Source organism: Hipposideros armiger, unplaced genomic scaffold, assembly GCF_001890085.2.
Source record: "Hipposideros armiger isolate ML-2016 unplaced genomic scaffold, ASM189008v1 scaffold_903, whole genome shotgun sequence".
NCBI lineage: Eukaryota > Metazoa > Chordata > Mammalia > Chiroptera > Hipposideridae > Hipposideros > Hipposideros armiger.
In genome coordinates, this window is record NW_017732253.1 from 176,537 (window position 1) to 194,872 (window position 18,336).

The following is an 18,336-nucleotide window of genomic DNA, read 5'->3' on the forward strand; positions in this document are numbered from 1 at the left end:
CTCTCTCTCTCTCTCTCTCTCTCTCTCTCTCTCTTCCTCTCAGTGAGGGTGAAGCACATTAACAGATGAAAGTGAAAATGGGGTCAGTGTAGTATGTTGTGAATGTGTGTGTGTTTTGTATGGGTTTAGGAGGCTTAGTGTTAGGAGGCAGGCGGTCTTAGAATCCCTGTGTCAGAGACTGAGTCTCAGGTATTTCCCTCCCTCCCAACCTCCTTCCACATGGTTGGCACCTGATCAGAGCTCTATAGTCTGTCCAAAGCATGGAATCCAGGCCTGGAACCTCACCTGGCACCACCATGGGGAGAATGTCACTTCCCCCACCTTAAAGATTCCCCTTATTCGCACTGTGTGCTTAGATGACCATGAGCTATCCTCTCCCCACTCAGAAAAGAGAGAGGCAGGTACACGTGAAGTGCACGTATCCTACATATGGATTCCATGGCTGCCTTTTGCTAGCTGTGTGAATGTGCACAAGTTATAAAGCCTCACTGAGCCTCAGTCAACTCATCTGTAAAATGGAAATAATCACAGCTATGTCATACAAGTATCAGGAGGATTAACTTATAACATGTGAATTGTGCTTTGAAAGAGACTAGCACACAGTAAGTGCTTCATAAAGCACTTTTATTTTTAGCTGTTGCTACTTCAGTGAGCACAAGCAGGTCCCTAGGATAAGCAGCAGGAGAGAGTGAAAGACCTTTAGACACACTCAAACCTCAACTCACTCCTTATGGTTTCGGTGGCTGTGAACATTTTTTAACCTTTCTTTAGCTTTATAAGTTAAATGGCCCCAAACATTGTAGTTCCCTGTTCTTTTCCTGCCTGTTATCAGGTAATGTCCTTATATTGAGGTTGACTTAGAAATACATGGGAAATATAAATAAAATATCTAGAAAAGATTTCCTTTTTCTACAACTGTTCAGGGACTAATTAGAGGAATGGACTCCAATTTTATTAACCTTTTGATTAAGTTTAAACCACTCAACAGGCATAGTCCTGTTTGATTGGCACCAAAGAGTAGTCAGTTTTAGTCAGGAAAATGGCAACCCTCTGTCCTTTCACCCTCCACCATAAATCCACAATTCTAGAATTATTAACTAAAAAAAATGTGGGCACCCCAAAGCAATATTTGACAGATAGTCAGGTCAGTTATTCCTCCGTTGCTCAATATTATCCCTTTTGTTGCATTAAGGAGACAACTCTTAGGAAAAACATACAATTGTTTGCAACTTGAACTCATCTTCACTCAGCTCTTAACACAGTGGTCAGGAATTGGTTATGAATTAATTTGTATGACCTTGATTTAAACTCAAGGAATGACTCTTAGACATTAATAATTTCATGAGAGGATTCTGGCCCCATGAAAACACTCCAGAATGGCGTGACTCAGTGTGTTCTTGTCTTACCTTGTACCTTAATGCCTTGATATCTCTTTTAGATGCCCTACATGCATCCCTCCACCCCTTCTATGCCAGTGGCTCTGCGGTGAAATTGCAGCCTCTGCACCCTTCCACCATATGGAGCTGAGAACTTGCTTTCCCAACCTAGTCATACAGAGAAGTCATGCTGAGAACAGCGGAGGGCCTTGCAAAACACCTCTGCATTCACTAGAGACAAAAATAGCTCTAGAAAGACTACAGGAGCCTCAAGAATGATGCATTTCTTCTGGGAGATGCACAGCCTTGGCTGGAAGGTAAGCAAGTCAGTATTTGAATTCCAAGTCTCCTCTCTGGGGCCTGACTTCCAGTCTCTAGCCAAGCCCACCTGAAGCAGACCCTGGGCACCTCCTCAGGGGGCCACTGTGCCTTCTGGCACTAGTTACAATGCTGTCCTCGGTGGAGTAGGGGGTGCTCTTCTGCATCATTTTTAGGGAATAGGCAACCAAGGCAACCGGTCTGGGCCCCATTTTCGGAGTCGTGGGCCCTCAGAGCTCAGCCCATGGCTTAGGTCTGCAGCCACCAGGCAGCGAGGCGGGGCTCAGCGTCTAGGACTGGAAAGTCTGCTTTTCCTTGGAAACTCAGTTCCATGATTCCCACAGGCAGAGCTGGTGAGTCAGGCTCTCCTCCCCTTCCCAAACTCCCTCGGTGGCTGTCTGACCTGCTTTGACTCTTTTTGCTTTCAAGGCTGCTCTTGATATTCATCTTAACCACATTTTACATGGTGTGATGTGCCTGGGGCCCCAAACCCTCCCAGAGAGGGCCAATTCATCTTTCTGCTGTTCATAGTGGCTAAAATAGGCAGGGACTGGCTGTGGAAAAGCCGCCTGTGGGCTCAGGGAATTTAAACAGTCTTTTGCTTATGCAATCGTCTAGTGTTATTTAGGTTGTAATTTTCTAAAGATGAATTTGAAAGATGTCAACATTTTCTATGGGATAAAAACAAGTGCTTACTACAGTAGCACGAATGATGGGCATGTGAAACTGCTAAAAGGAGCGGAGGCTGGAGAAAGGTGTGTTGTTTGGGCCTTAGAAGTCGCCATCTTGGGGTCAAAGATAAGAAAACCTTTCCAGGGAAAACGGGTGCTTTCTCAATGCTCCACATTTAATTCTCAGAGCCAGCTTATGGAGATGAACACTTCTCATTTAGAGATGAGGAAACAGGCTCAGGCAATTTAAGAAATCCGTCAAAGGCACCAAATTAGTGATACTAAGAACAGCTATGGCTTATTCAGTTATGACCATATGCTAGGAATTATCCTGAGTGCTTTACTAGTATTAACTCAGTCCTTACAACAGTAACCCCATGAGGGGAGGGAGGTTACTGGGAACGACTGTTCTCTATCATCCTCATTTCTGTGTTGAGAAAGTTGAGGCAATGAGATATTAAGGGACCTACTAAAGTCACCCAGTTGGTGGCAGAGCAGGGACTTAAACCCAAGAGGTCAGACTCCAAATGCTAGGCCTTTAACCCAGGTGTTGCTGCGTTCCTTTTTCCAAAAGTAATGGAGATGGGATTTAACCCAGGCCCAGCTAATTTAAATGCCATGTGCCCCTTCCACTATGCTGGAAATTCAAGTAATTGATGGGCTGCATGTGTATGTGTGTGAGAACATGGGGGTAAGGTCAAAATATGCAATCCTGGACAACTCAATCAGGCAACCTGTAATTGTGCTTGCCTACCATTTTCTGGGGACTGTGTTGGAAGAAGGTTCAGTGTCTACCCTTCATGAAACAGCGTCAGCTCACATAAAATATCAAGAACATAAGCCAATATAGAAACAAGTGTTCAAAATCTAATGGTTGCACAGGGCAGCTGATTGTACCCCTGACCTCAGGGTTATTTTTAAGGTCCCCGTGGATCTGCTGCATGACTAGAAGATTGTTCCTAGACTTGCTTTGTGTTTTGGGGAAGAAATTCATTAAAGTTGTTTTTTTGTACTGAAATTAGATAGATGTAGGTTTGAAAAGACAGGGGATATGTCTAGGTGGCTGGGGAAGGGGGCGGGGGGGGATGGGGAGTGGAGAGTACTTCCGGAGAAGGGAGCAAAGAAAGCAAAGGCTGAAATAAACACGGTTTCTCTCTGACTCAAGCAAGAGATTGGGTTGACTGAAGCAGAAACGGGGGGAAATGAAAAAAGAGTTTGGATAGTGGATGTAGATAAATCACAGAATATCACACAGTGTATCAAACAGGTGTGATTGGCAAAGGGAGCCATTGAAGAAAGTCACTGCTGGGAACAACTTTGGTGGAAGATCACCCCTGTCAAGGGAGATTGCATGAATTGAAAGGCAGAGTTCAGTAAGTCAGCTAGGAGATGACTTCAGTTAAACTAGGAGGGAGAGAATGGAGCTAATGCAACCAAAATGATGGAGACAGAGTGGTTCCCAGAAAATAGTCGTAGGGTTTCAGGGAGAGATGGCCTTAGAGCTCATCGACTCTGTCTACCGCCTTCTCCCCTCTTCCAGGGATTAGGCATAATTATGCTTTTCTAGTCCAGTGACTATCCAGTGTTTGAATGAAAATAGAAAGGGATGGAGAACTCATCTCCTCCTTTTTCATATTCAGAAAACCCTGATTATCAGAAATGTCTTTGTAGAAAGCCAAAATTGGCCTCCGAGTAAATTTCATACATCGGCCATTTCAAAAGAAGAAATAGTTGCTCTGAGGAAAGAGCATGATATTTATGGGAATAGTGAGAAAAGTCAGAAGATCTGAGTCCAAGGCTCAGGCACAGGTGGCTTTGAGCAAGTCAGATAAACTCATGTCTGTGAAAATGGGATAAGACATGTCCTGCCTAGTTGTCTGCTCTGTTTGGAGGATCAAATGATATGCCTTGTGAGAATGCTTTGTAAACTTTAAAATGCCTCATAAATAAAAGAGAATGATTATTAAAGCTGCACAGGAGGGAATAAGTAGTTTAGTGACAGAGAAAGCTGGATCCAAATGCCAATTCTGCCACTTTCTAGCTGTGCGATTTGGGGCTACTTCTCCAATCCTCATTTCCATAGCTATAAAATGGGATAAAAACAGTCCTACCTCAGAAAGCTGTTGTAACAACCATATTTGATAAAATACTTACAAGCACTTTGCACAGTCTATCTGATATACACTAAATGATGAATAAATACTATTATTATTGATAAATGATGACTGCCTGCATGCAGGAGGTAAATGGAGAAAGAGAAGTCAAATCCATGGACTTGGTCTTGAGCAAGTAATGAAATGAAGGTAATATTGACAGGGCCTGAGAATGAGGGAAGCTGGTTGGGATGACCTGGCATATGCTTGGAAATGGCAACTCCTGGCATAGCTCTGTATGTTTATATACATGCCACAGGCGCTATTTTGACAGCGGTTGTTTTCTTGGGCCTGTTCAACATCAAGTGGCTTTGTTCCTCCATGACATACATGTAACAAAAGTTGGTGGAGTAAAAGAAAGCGTAGGCGTTCAGAGCCCATTCTGCCTAGAGTCATGCCATAAACAATCAGGAGCTCAATGCACTGTTGCCAGATAGAGCATCATGTTTGGATGCCAAGGTGGTGAAAGAAATGTCATCACCTACGCATTCCTGTGGAGGAGCCATGCATTCTTGGCTAGGATGACTGGCAGAAAAGCCGTGCATCTGTACACACTCAGACGTAAAACCCACGCAGAAGGAAGGTAAATTGTTACACAGGGCTCTTACCATGGTGGTTTTAGCCTCTTACATGGATTTTGTGACCATTCTAAAAGATGCTTTTCATTCTAAAAGGTGCTTTTCAATCAGTTCCTGAATCTTAGGTAAAAGGTGAACTAGCATCAGCAGGTTAAAGGCACGTGCAGTGGAGACAAAGCTGTGGGAGTTGCAGTGAGGAGTGTCCTTGTACCACCGGGCTAAGGGCCTGGTAAGGTAAGAGCATCAGATTGTGTTCAGGAGAGGGTGTGCTTCGGAAAGTCTTTCAAGAAAGTTTCTTCTATTAACTATTAGACAAGCTGATCTCTACCTAGGACATCCCCTTTTTACAAATGAAGATGCTGACAATGAGAGTTGACACAGCTTGCTCCAAATCACACAGTTTATCTTGTTTCCTCTCCATATCCAACTATGCTGAGGAGAAATAAAATTATTTGGGGAAGATGTAAAGAGAAATAAAGGCAAATAATACCCAGAGATGATAGAAACCATGCAATCTCTAAGTTGGCAAAGGACTTGAGACTAAAAGGATGTTGATAGTAACATTCAACTAACTCATCCCACATAATAAACTTCTAGTTACTTATTTTAGAATTTCTTCTTTCCTGTCTTCAAGTGTCTTCTATACAGTAGTGATTCTTAAGTAGCTCTTCCTGGTCTAGATCTGTCTCCTGAGTTCAATCATCCTATCTCCATTGCCCATGATACTGTCCACCTGGATGCTTTTCAGGTATCTCTAATTCAACTTGTTCAACAAGACTAATCTTACCCCAGTACTGATATCCATCCTGTACTCCCTGTCTAGGGGAGTGCCACCAGCATCCAGCCAGGAGAGCCAGCATAGGGAACTCATCCTGTACCCCATCTCTCCCTCACAATTTCTGTCAGTTCTATCTCCTGAACATCTCTCAGTTCTGTCTCCTCCTCGCTATCCCCAGCACCACCACATGACTTCTAGCCCAATCTTTTCCATCCCATGTACTAGATTTATCTTTCTAATTGGTCTCCTGAATTCATTATCTGCTCCCTGCCCCCATTCTGTCCACTCTGTAACCAGAATGGTCTTTCTCAAATTCAAAATTTCTACTCCTCTCCTACTTAAAATCTTCCAATGCTTCTCCCTCAATACAGAATAAAGCTCCAAGGGAAGACTTGCAAGAGCCTTCAATATTTGGCCCTTGCCTCAATTTCTAACCTTCTTCCCTGCTGCTCTCCTTATGAATTGCAGTGGGTTCTTTTGGGGCCCTGCACATCATATTCCTTGGCCATGTCAGCGTGCAGAAACCAACTTCCAGGGGAGAGTATTGCTGATGTTAGTATGATGTTTTCTCCAGTGCCTCAGAGGGCAGGCCAGAAGAACCAGGGAACTGACTCCCAATAGTTTTTCTCTACCAATGATGGGGATTTGGTATATGGAGACCACAGCTCCATTGCCCCTCTAGCGAGATAATTCTGAGGCCTGTGCTCTGTATCATTTCCCAGAGTTTTCCCACAGGACTGAGCTCGTTATGCTCCAGGGTAGCTGGTGTGATAACATAACCTTTATTGGCTGACTTTTCTTTCTTCTCTCACTTTCCCACTCTACCACTGGCACTTTCATCTCCCAAATAAACCTCTTATGCTTGAATCTTTGTCTTAAGGTTGGCCCCTGGGGGGACCAACTAAGACACACCTCTCTTAGAATATCCATTTGGTTTGTACCTAGTCCCTTCTCTCTTCTTCCAGAAAAACTTCTCATTATTTACAGCTCAGGTTGCCTCCTCTATGAAGCTTTCTCTGAGTCTTTCCACCACAGTATTATGCAGCTGAATTGATTTCTTTTTCTGTGCTCTGTAGTGGTTTGTACATATTTTTAATTTGTCCTACATAGCAACTGGTATCTCTGCCCACATGTGCCTCCTCCACAGGACTAGTTCATCTTTGAGGTCAGGAATGATTTCCCATGACGTGGACCAGTACATGCCACGTGATAAAGTGATCAAAACATTTTGGTAAATAAATACATTAACATGTTTGGAGTTAAGGATGCAAAAAAAAAAAGTAACTTGATAGCTGCAGGCTCCATGGAAATGCATTAATTCATTCAACATATAATTACTGAGTACCTACTCCATGCCAGGAACTGTTCCAGGAATTTGGAAATAATAGTGGGCAAAACAGAAACCCCTTCCCTGGTAGAAAAATACATTATAGTGCAGTTGTAATGGAGTTAAAGGATAAGCCATAAATACAATAAGCTAGTAAATTTTGTGTGATTAGTGTGGTTAGCAGCTAATCAATGCTGTGAAAGAGAAAGGCCAAGAGGGCAAACGAATCAGGGTGTTAGGGAGGGACAGCGATGAGAACTGCAGGATGCAAGTAGAATATAATGGGATCCAGAGACCACAGCAATAGAGCCCAAGAAGAGGGTGTGTGCATTAGGCTGGAGTTGTTCTGAAAGTTAGTTGACAAGGTTAATTACGAACATGCAGTATGGCAACTTTTCTTACAGGAGACTAGACATTTGTACTTCAGAGTACACTAGCCCTATTCTAGCTAGGCTTGTAATATCCCTAGTTAAAAATGACTGCTTTCCTAGACATGTGGTCCCCAGGCCGATTGCCTGCTGTGAATCCAATTTTCAACGCACAGAAGTGCACTGCCAATTTATTGAAGTTCATGGAGAGAATGGTATCAGTTGACAAAAGCTTATTAGAGAGGGGTGCTATGTTTCAGGCAGTAAAATGGAGGGATGAAGCGGACCAGGGGTTGTGCATCCAGGAGAGCAGGCGTTCTCAACTAAAGTCACATCACAGTTACCATCAATCCGCTTTTTAGCAAATACCCAGATTGGGGGAAAAAAAAATCACATGAACAATCAAAATGATTGTGCTCTACCTAATGCACTAATAGCTAATATAGCAAGTTTACCCTTTGAATATTCTCATGTAAAAAGAGCCACAAAGAGTAGGGGATTAAATGACATCCAGGGGGTATAAGAATATTTTTAGGAGTGAATGATTTAAACATGAGATTGACAGAGATTCAAAGGGAGATGATGGCTCACTGTAAAGGGAGGCTCTAAAAATAAAATGCTGAAAATATAAATCACAAAGGGGCTCGACGATGAAGAAGAAAAGGGAAGAGGTACTTAAAGAAGCCAGTACCACTTCCCAGAGAACTCTCTGCTGAGAGTTTGTTATTTAAATATCTGTCAGAGGCTGGAGCTTTCAGGATTTCCTGCTAGGAGCCCGCATCACTGCAGGGGATGGAATATTGAGGAAAGCTGCTTAAACTTTTCAGTGGCTCCCTGGAGCACATGAAATAATCCAGATCCTTTACAATCAGACCCCAGTCTGCACTGTTAGCTCATCTCTCTCTCACTACGCCACAGCTCCTTGTACCGAAGGCTCCAACGGGGTGAAATTGGCACTTTCTAGACGCTATAGGCTGTTTCACACCTTCCTGTGCCTTCCTAGCCCCCTTCTCCAGCTCTGTCCTTCCATTCCTACCCCCTCCCAGAGGGCTGACAACCCGCTTGCTCTGTTATATCTCTACAGAATATTTGTAGATCATTTCCTCTCTAATTTCTTTTCACAGCACATGTTGACACATCAGGGCATTTTGTCTCTAGCATTTATGTGTCTCCATTACTGTATAAAACTCATACAGGTGGACTTCCTTATATTACGTCCCCTGTGCCTAGCACAATACTTGGCACATAGAGAGTGTTTAATAAAAGGTGAGTAAATGAATAGAGTTAATGAATTAATGTAAGATAAACACAAAAGAGTAGCAGGAAGCACTTAACAATCGAATGAACATTTCTCTAGTGATTTAAAGTGTACCATACAGCAACGCCCTCCTGAGGTGTATTATTATTTCTATTTTACTGAGGAATAAATGGTGGCTCAGAGGGTTAGACAACGTGTACACGTGTGGTAGGCTGAACAAGGGCTCCTAGAGACAGCCAGGTCCTCATCCCTGGAACCTATGAATATTACATTATATGGTAAAAGGCGCTTTTGTAAATATGACTATATTAAAGACCTTGAGATGGGGAGATTATCCTGGATTATGAAGGTGGACCACGTATCCTTATAAGAGGGGGGTAGAGGAAGATTTTACCACAGAAGAAGGTGATCTAATGACCTCAGCAAAGAGGTTTAAAAACACTACTGCTGGCTTTGAAGATCAAGGAAGGGACCACCAGCCAAGGAGTTACCACATAGCACGAGCAGTAGCAATGAATACAGTGCTAGACACTGGAAGACAAGGAAACAGATTCTTCCCTAGACACCCTGGGAGGGTGGTACTACTGACACCTTCATTTCTACTCCATAAACCCATTGCCTACTTCTGACCTCCAGAAATGTAAGAATAAATATGTATTGTTTTAAGTCACCAAGTTGTGGTTATTGGTTACAGCAGCTATAGGAAACTAATACACAAAGATTCCAAGTGCATGTCAGAAAAAGAAGAGCTAGCTGATGTGTTGTCTCGATTCGAACTTGACCATTAAGACCTGGGTGGTTTTGGATGAGTCATTTAACCTCTTAGTCTCAGGGCAGAAAGCCACGTGGGGCACTATTCTTGTAGGACAAGTGTCAGACAGTAGCCTTGTTCCCTGTCTGTGAGGGGAGTGAAGGACCCCCAGATGCGCCCCTTATCACTGCCCTTGCAGGCAGGACAGTTCTGGAAAGAGGCAGCTGAAGGCTGAGTTTGCTGTGACCTGCCCAGTACGCCAATGTCCCAGAGCAGCCCTGCCAGGGAGAGTCACATGGCGCCTCCTGCAGCCCTGGGAGAGTGGGAATGAGGTATGGGGTGGGGAAAGGGGTTCCCTCATTCCTTTGCATGCACTCCCATGCAGCACTGTGTATCATCTTGTTTCGTCTTCAGCAAAGATGCCATTATTACTTTTTTTTTATAGATGAGGAAAGTGAGGGTTGGAGAGATTAAGTAATTTATCCAAGGTTACATGGTAAGCGACTAAGCTGGGACTTGAACCCAGGTCTCTCCAATGTAATTACGAGGTCTTTGCCAGTAGTTCACATCAGTTCCAGTGGTTCTCCAGGTGGGACCAGCAGCGTCCGCATCACCTGGGAATTTACTAGAAATGTAAATTCTCAGCTTCCATTTTGAACCTACTGAATCAGAAACATGGGGTGAGGGTGGAATTTGTGTTTGAACAACCTCTCCACGTGATTGTGAAGCACTGTTTGAGAAGCGCTGCTTTATGCTGTCTTTCTTAGTGTCCTTTGGAAGGATAATTGCCCTTCTGGCCCAGGCTCAGGATGCCTGCTACTCTGAGTTACCACTTAGCATGAGCAGTTGCAGGTGGCCAGTGTACACGGACTTTCCAGATTTGCCATCCTGAATTGTGGCCGTGGCATAAGGCCTTTTGATCAGGGGTATAGGAGAGAGGAGGAGGAGGCACCAGCATAAAGTCAGAAATTCTGCTGACTGCATGGAGAGTGGGTTTAATATGAAACACTTAGTAAGGTACAGATCAATCTCATTTCTATATAAAAATTGAAAATTAGCCTGAAACAACAAAAGGAGACTGATGTTGTTTCTGTTGACATCATTAGCTACATTTTAAAAGCACCTGCCTGTATCTGGAATTCTCAGTGCTAGATGTGGTATCTGTGGAGCTTACAAGACAGAAGGAAGTACAATGATCAGAAGCCCAGAGAACAGATATCACAGAATGGGGAAGGGCCATAAATTAGGCTCTGGAGGAGGGTTTCAAGCCTCCATGTTCTCCCACTCTCATGAAAGATTTAGAGTGCTTAGACATTCCTGGATGATATATCTATTAGTCAGCTTCTTTTCTGGCAGAGATATCAGAGATCAAGTTGCCCAGTCCACCCCCAAGAAGCCCTCCATCTGCGAATGTCTAGCCACCTCCTCACACTGTTATGTGGGAACAGAATAGGCAGGTCTTCCTTCTCCAGGTCTGGATCATTGTGTTTTACTCCCACAGAGCTGGAGTGGGGGGTGGCGGGTTGATTAAGGACAAAGGACAGTAACGTCTAACCTAGTAGCGAGATAGGAGCAAACCAATGTGTATACATTTTGGTGGGGGGAAAAAAACCACAATCTTTCTAGGCATTAACCCTACATAATAGATATTGAGTGGTAAGAATGTGGAAAGATTATTTTTCAGCTTCCGGTTTTCTATAATTCTTAGACTTATGTATTTTGAGATAGCACCTTTGCTGAACCAACTTCTAGTTGCTCCTCCAGTGCTGGCTCAGCTGCTTCCAACACTGTTTGCACCATTCAGGGAAAGGTTACATCAACTCAACAGTTATCCAGCCTGTGACTTAAAGATTTCATCTTACAGAATTTCATCTTTATCCTCCCTCACCCCAAGCAGGAGTCAAACCAACAGAAGCACCCAATGCCTTACTTGTCCCGCCTCTATAATTGTGCCACAGTATTTTATTTTGTTCACTCATTCATTCAAAAACGATTGAGCAAATATGTTGCCAGTAACTGTGCTAAGTATGGGGGATAAACTGGTTGGAAAAAGCATGTCTGGCCCTCATGGAGCTTACAGTCTTGAGTGGGAGACAGATATCAATAAAAAAAAATCACAAAAACAAATGTGAAACTGTGATTCTGACAATGTTGAAGGAGGAGTTAACTAGATATGAAGGGTGGGGGTGTGGGCACAATGTCTGCAAAGGTTCCACATGAGAGGAGGTTTGGCCAATGGGAGGGACTGAAACGAGGCCAGAGGACAGAGAGAGAGAAGAAACTGGGGGAGGGGAACAGAACTTGCAAGGTCTTGCAGCCCTTAAAGGGTCCTGTATTTACACAAAGAACAACAGGTTTCAGCAGGAGAGTGTTGTGATCAGATTTGCCTTTTGAAAATTCCACTTTGGGTCTTTTAAAAAGCAGGGACTGGGGTGCAGGAGAATGGTTTGCAGGTTTCTTTTAGCAAGTGATGATGGTAGCTAACCTAGTGTGGTAGTGGTGGGAACAGGGAAGAGGACAGACTCAACTGATATTCAAGAGGCAAATTAACTAGATTTGGTGATAGATTAAGATATAGGGCAAGAGGGAAGGATCAAGGATGAATTAAAAGCTACTGGCTTAGGTAATAATAACTAACATGTATTGTGTCTAAGACATACAGGCACTGTTCTAAGTCATTTTCAGTCATTCGTCCTCACAACATCCCTAGGAAAGGGGTATTATAATCATCCTTATTTTACAAGTGGAAAAGCAGAGGCACAGAGAGATTAAGAATAATTCTTAAGATTACACAGTTAATAAGTGACAGAACCAGGATTTGAATCCAGGCAGCCTCTCTCCAGATTCTGTGATTGTAACTATGACATTGCACTCTCTTGGAAAGGATGGATAGAGGCACATTTGGATAGAGATGGATAGAAACTTATTTAGTAAAATATCCTAGGTTCGACCTAGTCTCCTCCACTCATAACCACATAAATGGGTAGTGTAGATAAGGGACGTGCTGCCTGGCTAGGAGGAAAGCTGGCATGTGGAAAGGAGAGAATAGTCAGGGGCAGCTATGCCATCAGAGAAAGAGTGTTGGATTCTGGAGCAGGAATAATCCTTTCCTAATCGCATAACCTTAAGGGAGTAATTGACCACTCTAATCTTTTTATTCCTCACCTTCAAATGGGGACAACCTCATTCTATTGCTAAGTAATGAACACAGAAGGTGCCTGACCTAAAGTAGGTGATCAGTAAGTGAATAATAAGTTTGAATTTGCAGGAAGGGAAGTAAAAGAAGGATAAGGCTCACACTTGTCCATCTGCCAAAAATACAGCTAATCATGGAGCTCGTTTAAAAGAACAGGCATGGAAAATGGTCACAGGACAAAAGTGAGTCTTTCATCTCAGTGAGCACAAATGGTGCCAAGGCAGAGCTTAATGGTGAGATGGCTGGCTTGTTGTTACAGCAGGTACAGACAGACTTTGTTGACTGATCAGCTGCTGAGAGCCGGTGTTGGGAGCCTGTAAACAAATCCCCAATTCAGGGAAATAGCCCAGTCTCTCAGGCGCACAGGCTGGGGTCAGAACACTCTAGCTGCCCATTAGTTGTTTTTTTGAGCTAATGTGCTTGTAACTTGCCTCAGCTCTGTTGGTTAATGGCCAACCAAGGACTGGCTCTGAGCTGCCTGATTCCTTAGTGTACATCCTTTAAACATGTGAAGTTTGCAGTAGTGGCTCTCAACAAATCAAGGGTAGGCTTCTTAAACTTTGATGTGCTTGCAGATCATCTTGGGACCTTGCAAAAGTGCATATTCTGATTGAGTAGGTCTGATCTAATTGTATGAGTTTTGTTCTTATTAATTTTTATTTGTTTTGAAGTATCATTGACATATAACATTAGTTTCAGGTGTACAACATAATGATCCGATATTTGTATATATTGCAAAAGGATCACCACGATAAGTCTAGTTAACATCTGTCCCCCAACATAGTTAGAAAAATTTTTTCTTGCAATGAGAACTTTTAAGATCTCTCTTAGCAACTTTCAAATATGCAATACAGTATTATTAACTATAGTCACCATGCTGTATATTACATCCCCATGACTCATATATTTTGTAACTGAAAGTTTGTACTTTTTGACCCCATTCACCTATTTCACCCACCTCCCACCTCTGGCAACTACCATTCTTTTCTCTGTACCTATGAATTTATTTATTTATTTATTGGTTTCCAACATATAAGTGAGAACATACAATATTTGTCTTTCTCTGTCTGACTTTTTTCACTAAACACAAGGCCCTCAGGGTCCATTCATGTTGCAAATGGCAAGATTTCCTTCTTTTTTTATGACTAAATATTTCATTGCAAATATATATGCAATGAAATGTGATATATATATATATATATATATATATTTTAAGCTGAGCCATCCTGCTACCTGTTGGCAGCTCAGCGGCTGCTCAGCTCGGGCCGGGAGTTGAACCGCTGTTGCTCAGAGCTCAAACTCTTGAATGAGCTCTTAACCAACTGAGCCACTCGGCAGGCCTGATATATATATATATATGTATATGTATATGTAATCTCACATTTCTTTTGTTCATTTATCCACTGATGGATGCTTAAGTTGTTTCCATGTCTTGGTTATTGTGAATAATGCTGCAATGAACATGGTGCACACATCTCTTCAAGAGAGTGATTTCATTTCCTTCTGTTATATACACAGAAGTGGAACTGCTTGCTGGATCATATGGTAATTCTATTCTTAATTTTTGGAGAAAATTTCATACTGTTTTTCATAGTGGCTGCACCAGTTTATAATCCTACCAATAGTGCACAAGTGTTCTCTTCTCTAAATCCTCACTAGTACATGTTACCGCTTGTCTTTTTGATAATAGTCATTCTAACAGGTGTGAGGTGATATCTTATATGGTTATGATTTACATTTCCCTGATGGTGAGTGATATTGAGCATGTTTTTATGTACTTGTTGGCTATCTGTATGTCTTCTTTGGAAAAGTATCTATTCAGCTCTTCTGCCGATTTTTTAATTGAATTGTGTGTTTTTCTGCTATTGAGCTGTGTGAGTTCTTTATACATTTTGGGTATTAACCCCTTATCAGATATATGATTTGCATATATTTTCTCCCATTAAGTAGGTTGTCTTTCATTTTGTTGATGTTTCCCTTTGCTGTGCTTTTTAGTTTGATATAGTCCAACTTGTTTATTTTTGCTTGTAGTGCCTTTTCATTTATGTCAGATTTTAAAAAATCATCCCCAAGACCAATATCAAGAAGCTTGCCATCTGTTTTCTACTACAAGTTTTACCTTTCAAAAATTCTTTTTATTTTTTAATTACACTTGAAATACAATGTTATGTTAGTTTCAGGTGTACAATATAGTGATTAGACATTTTATACGTTATGAAGTGATAAGTCCAGTACCCATCTGATAACATAGTTATTACATTATTATTGACTATATTCCCCCTGCTTTCCTTTCATCCATGTCACTATTTTTATAACAGGAAATTTGTACTTCTTAATGCCTTCCCCTTTTTCATTTATCCCCCCCAAACCCCCTCTCATCTGGCAACCATCTATTTTTTCTCTGTATCTATGAGTTTGTTTCTCTCTTGTTTGTTCATTTATTTTATTTATTAGATTCCACATATAAGCAAAATCATATGATGTTTGTATTTGTCTTATTTCGCTTAGCATAATACTCTTAGGTTCATCCATGTTGTTGCAAATGGCAAGACTTCATTCTTTTTCATAGCCAAATAATATTCTTGTGTGTGTGTGTGTGTGTGTGTGTGTGTGTGTGTGTGCGTGTGTGTGTGTGTGTGTGTGCGTGTGTGCGTGCCACTTTTTCTTTATCCATTTGTCTGTTGATGGGCACCTAGGTTGCTTCCATATCTTGGCGATTATAAATAATGCTGCAGTGAACGTAGGGATGCATATATCTTTCTGAATTAGTGTTTTGGATTTGTTCAGATAAATACCCAGAAGTGGAATTGCTGGATCATATGATAGTTCTATTTTTAATTTTTTGAGTAATCTCCATACTGTTTTCCATAGTGCCTGCACCAATTTACAATCCCAACTGTGTGAGGGTTCCCTTTTTTCGACATCCTCACCAATACTTGGTTGTTAATTTACTGAGGATAGCCTTTCTGAAATATGTGAGATGAAGATACATAGTTTTAATTTACATTTCTTTGATGATTAGTGACGTTGAGCATCTTTTCACATGTCTATTGGCCATCTGTATATCCTCTTTGGAAAAATGTCTATTCAGGTCCTCTGTCCCTTTTTTAATTGAATTGTTTATTAAGTTATATGAGTTGCTTATGTATTTTGGATATTAAACGCTTATCCAATGTATCATTGGTGGATATCGTCTCTCATTGGGTAGGTTGTCTTTTCATTTTGTTGATGGTTTCCTTCACTGTGCAAAAACTCTTTAGTATGATATAGTCCCATTTGTTTATTTTTTTTCTTTTCTTTCCCTTGTCCAAGGAGACATCCCCTAAAAGATATTACTAAGAGCAATGTCGAAGAGTTTACTGCCTATAATTTCTTCTAGTAGTTTTATAGTTTTGGTCTTATATTTAAGCTTTGAATCTATTTTGAGTTTATTCTTGGATGTGGTATAAGAAAGTGATCCAGTTTCATTGTTTTGCTTATATCTGTCCAGTTTTCTCAACACCATTTATTGAAGAGACTGTCTTTACCCCATTATATATTCTTGCCTCCTTTGTCATAGATTAATTAATCATATAAGTGTGGATTTATTTCTGGATTCTCTACTCTGCAGTTGATCTATGTGTCTGTTTTTATGTTAGTACCATGCTCTTTTGATTACTATAGCCTTTTACTATTACTGTAGTATAGTTTGATATCAGGTAGCATGATACCCCCAACTTTGTTCTTCTTTCTCAAGATTGCTTTGGTTATTTAGGATCTTTTGTGGTGCGATAAATTTTAGGGTTATCTGTTGTAGTTCTGTCAAAAATGCCATTGTTTTTTCTTATGAATTTTATTGAATCTGTAGATTGCTTGGGGGAGTATGGACATTTTAATGATGTTAGTTTGTCCTATCCACAAGCATGGTATATCTTTCCATTTGTTTGTGTTTTCTTCAGTTTCTTTTTTCAGTGTTTTATAGTTTCCAGGTACAAGTCTTTCCAAGTACAAGGAAGCTTGGTTAAATTTATTTCTCGGTATTCTATTCTTTTTGAGGCAATTGTAAATGGGATTGTTTTCTTAATTTCTCTTTCTGATTGTTCTTTATTGGTGTATAAAAATGCAACCTATCTCTGAGTATTCATTTTGTATCTTGCTACTTTACTGAATTCATTTATAAGTTCTAATAGTTTTTTTGGTGGATTCTTTAGGGTTCTCTCTATATAGTACCATGTCATCTGCAAATGACAGTTTTACTTCTTGCCAATTTGAATGCCTTTTATTTCTTGTCTGATTGGTGTGGCTAGGACTTCCAATACTATGTTGAATAAAATTGGTGATTGTGCATATCCTTGTCTTCTTTCTGATCTTAAAGAAAAAGCTTTCAGCTTTTTGTCATTGAATATGATGTTAGTTGTAGGTTTGTCATATACATGTATGTCCTTTATTATGTTGAGGTATGTTTGATCTATCCCCACTTTGATGAGTTTTTTTATCATAAAAGGATGCTGATTTGTCAAATGCTTTTTCTGTATCTATTGGTATGATCATATATTTTATTTTCATTTTGTTTATGTGGTATATCACATTGATTTGTGGATATCAAAATTATCTTGCATCTCAGGAATAAATCCCACTTGATCATTATGTATGATCTTTTTAATGTATTGCTGAATTTGGCTTGCTTTTTTTTTTGAGGATTTTTGCATCTATATTCATCGTATATAATTTTCTTTTTTAAAAAATGCCTTCTTCTGCTTTTGTATCAGGGCAATTTTGGCCTTGTAAAATGGGTTTTGGAGCCTACCATCCCCTTCAATTTTTTTTTCATGTAGTTTGAGAAAGATAGGTATTAATTTTTGTGAACGCCTGGTAAAATTCACCTTTGAAGCTATGTTGTCTGGAACTTTTTTTTTGTTTTTGATTACTGATTTGATTTTGTTAGTAGCTATCAGTATGTTCAGATTTTGTTTCTTCTTCATTCAGTCTTGGAAGATTTTATGTTTCTAGGAATTTATCATTTCTTCCAGGTTGTCCAATTTGTTGGCAAATAATTGTTCATAGTACTTCCTGATAATCCTATTTCTGTGGTGTTGGCTATCACTTCTCTTTCGTTTCTGATTTTATTTATTTAGGCCCTCTCTCCTTTTTTTCTTAATGAGTCTGGCTAAAGTTTTATTACTTTTATTTATCTTTGCAATAAAGCAGCTCTTTGTTTTATTGATCTTTTCTATTTTTTTTTTTATTTTTAAAGATTTTATTGGGGAATTGGGGGATGAGAACAGTGCTGGGGAATTAGTGGAAAGGGAACAGACAAGTTGCTGTCCTTTTGTTCTTCAGTCTAGTTGTGGAGGATGTTGCTTCACTGGCCCAAGTTGGGCCATCATTGCGCTCTTCCTGGGTGAGGCAGATTGGTTGCCAGCTTCTGGACGGCAGCTCACGATTGCTGCTGGCTGCTCACGCTGACTGCTGGCTACACATGGTAGCCCATGGCAATCCACTGCAGCACGGACTGCAGCCTCCGCCATTACCGGCGACTCAGGACAGCCCAGCTCCAGGTTTAGCTGTTGTTCAGCATCTTAG

General features: G+C 40.9%; 1 protein-coding gene across 1 annotated transcript in view; it reads right to left on the reverse strand.

Annotated features, from left to right (window-relative positions):
- PCSK5 (proprotein convertase subtilisin/kexin type 5) overlaps positions 1-18,336 on the reverse strand; it is a 451,676-nt gene that overhangs the window by 110,756 nt on the left and 322,584 nt on the right. The window lies entirely within an intron of this gene.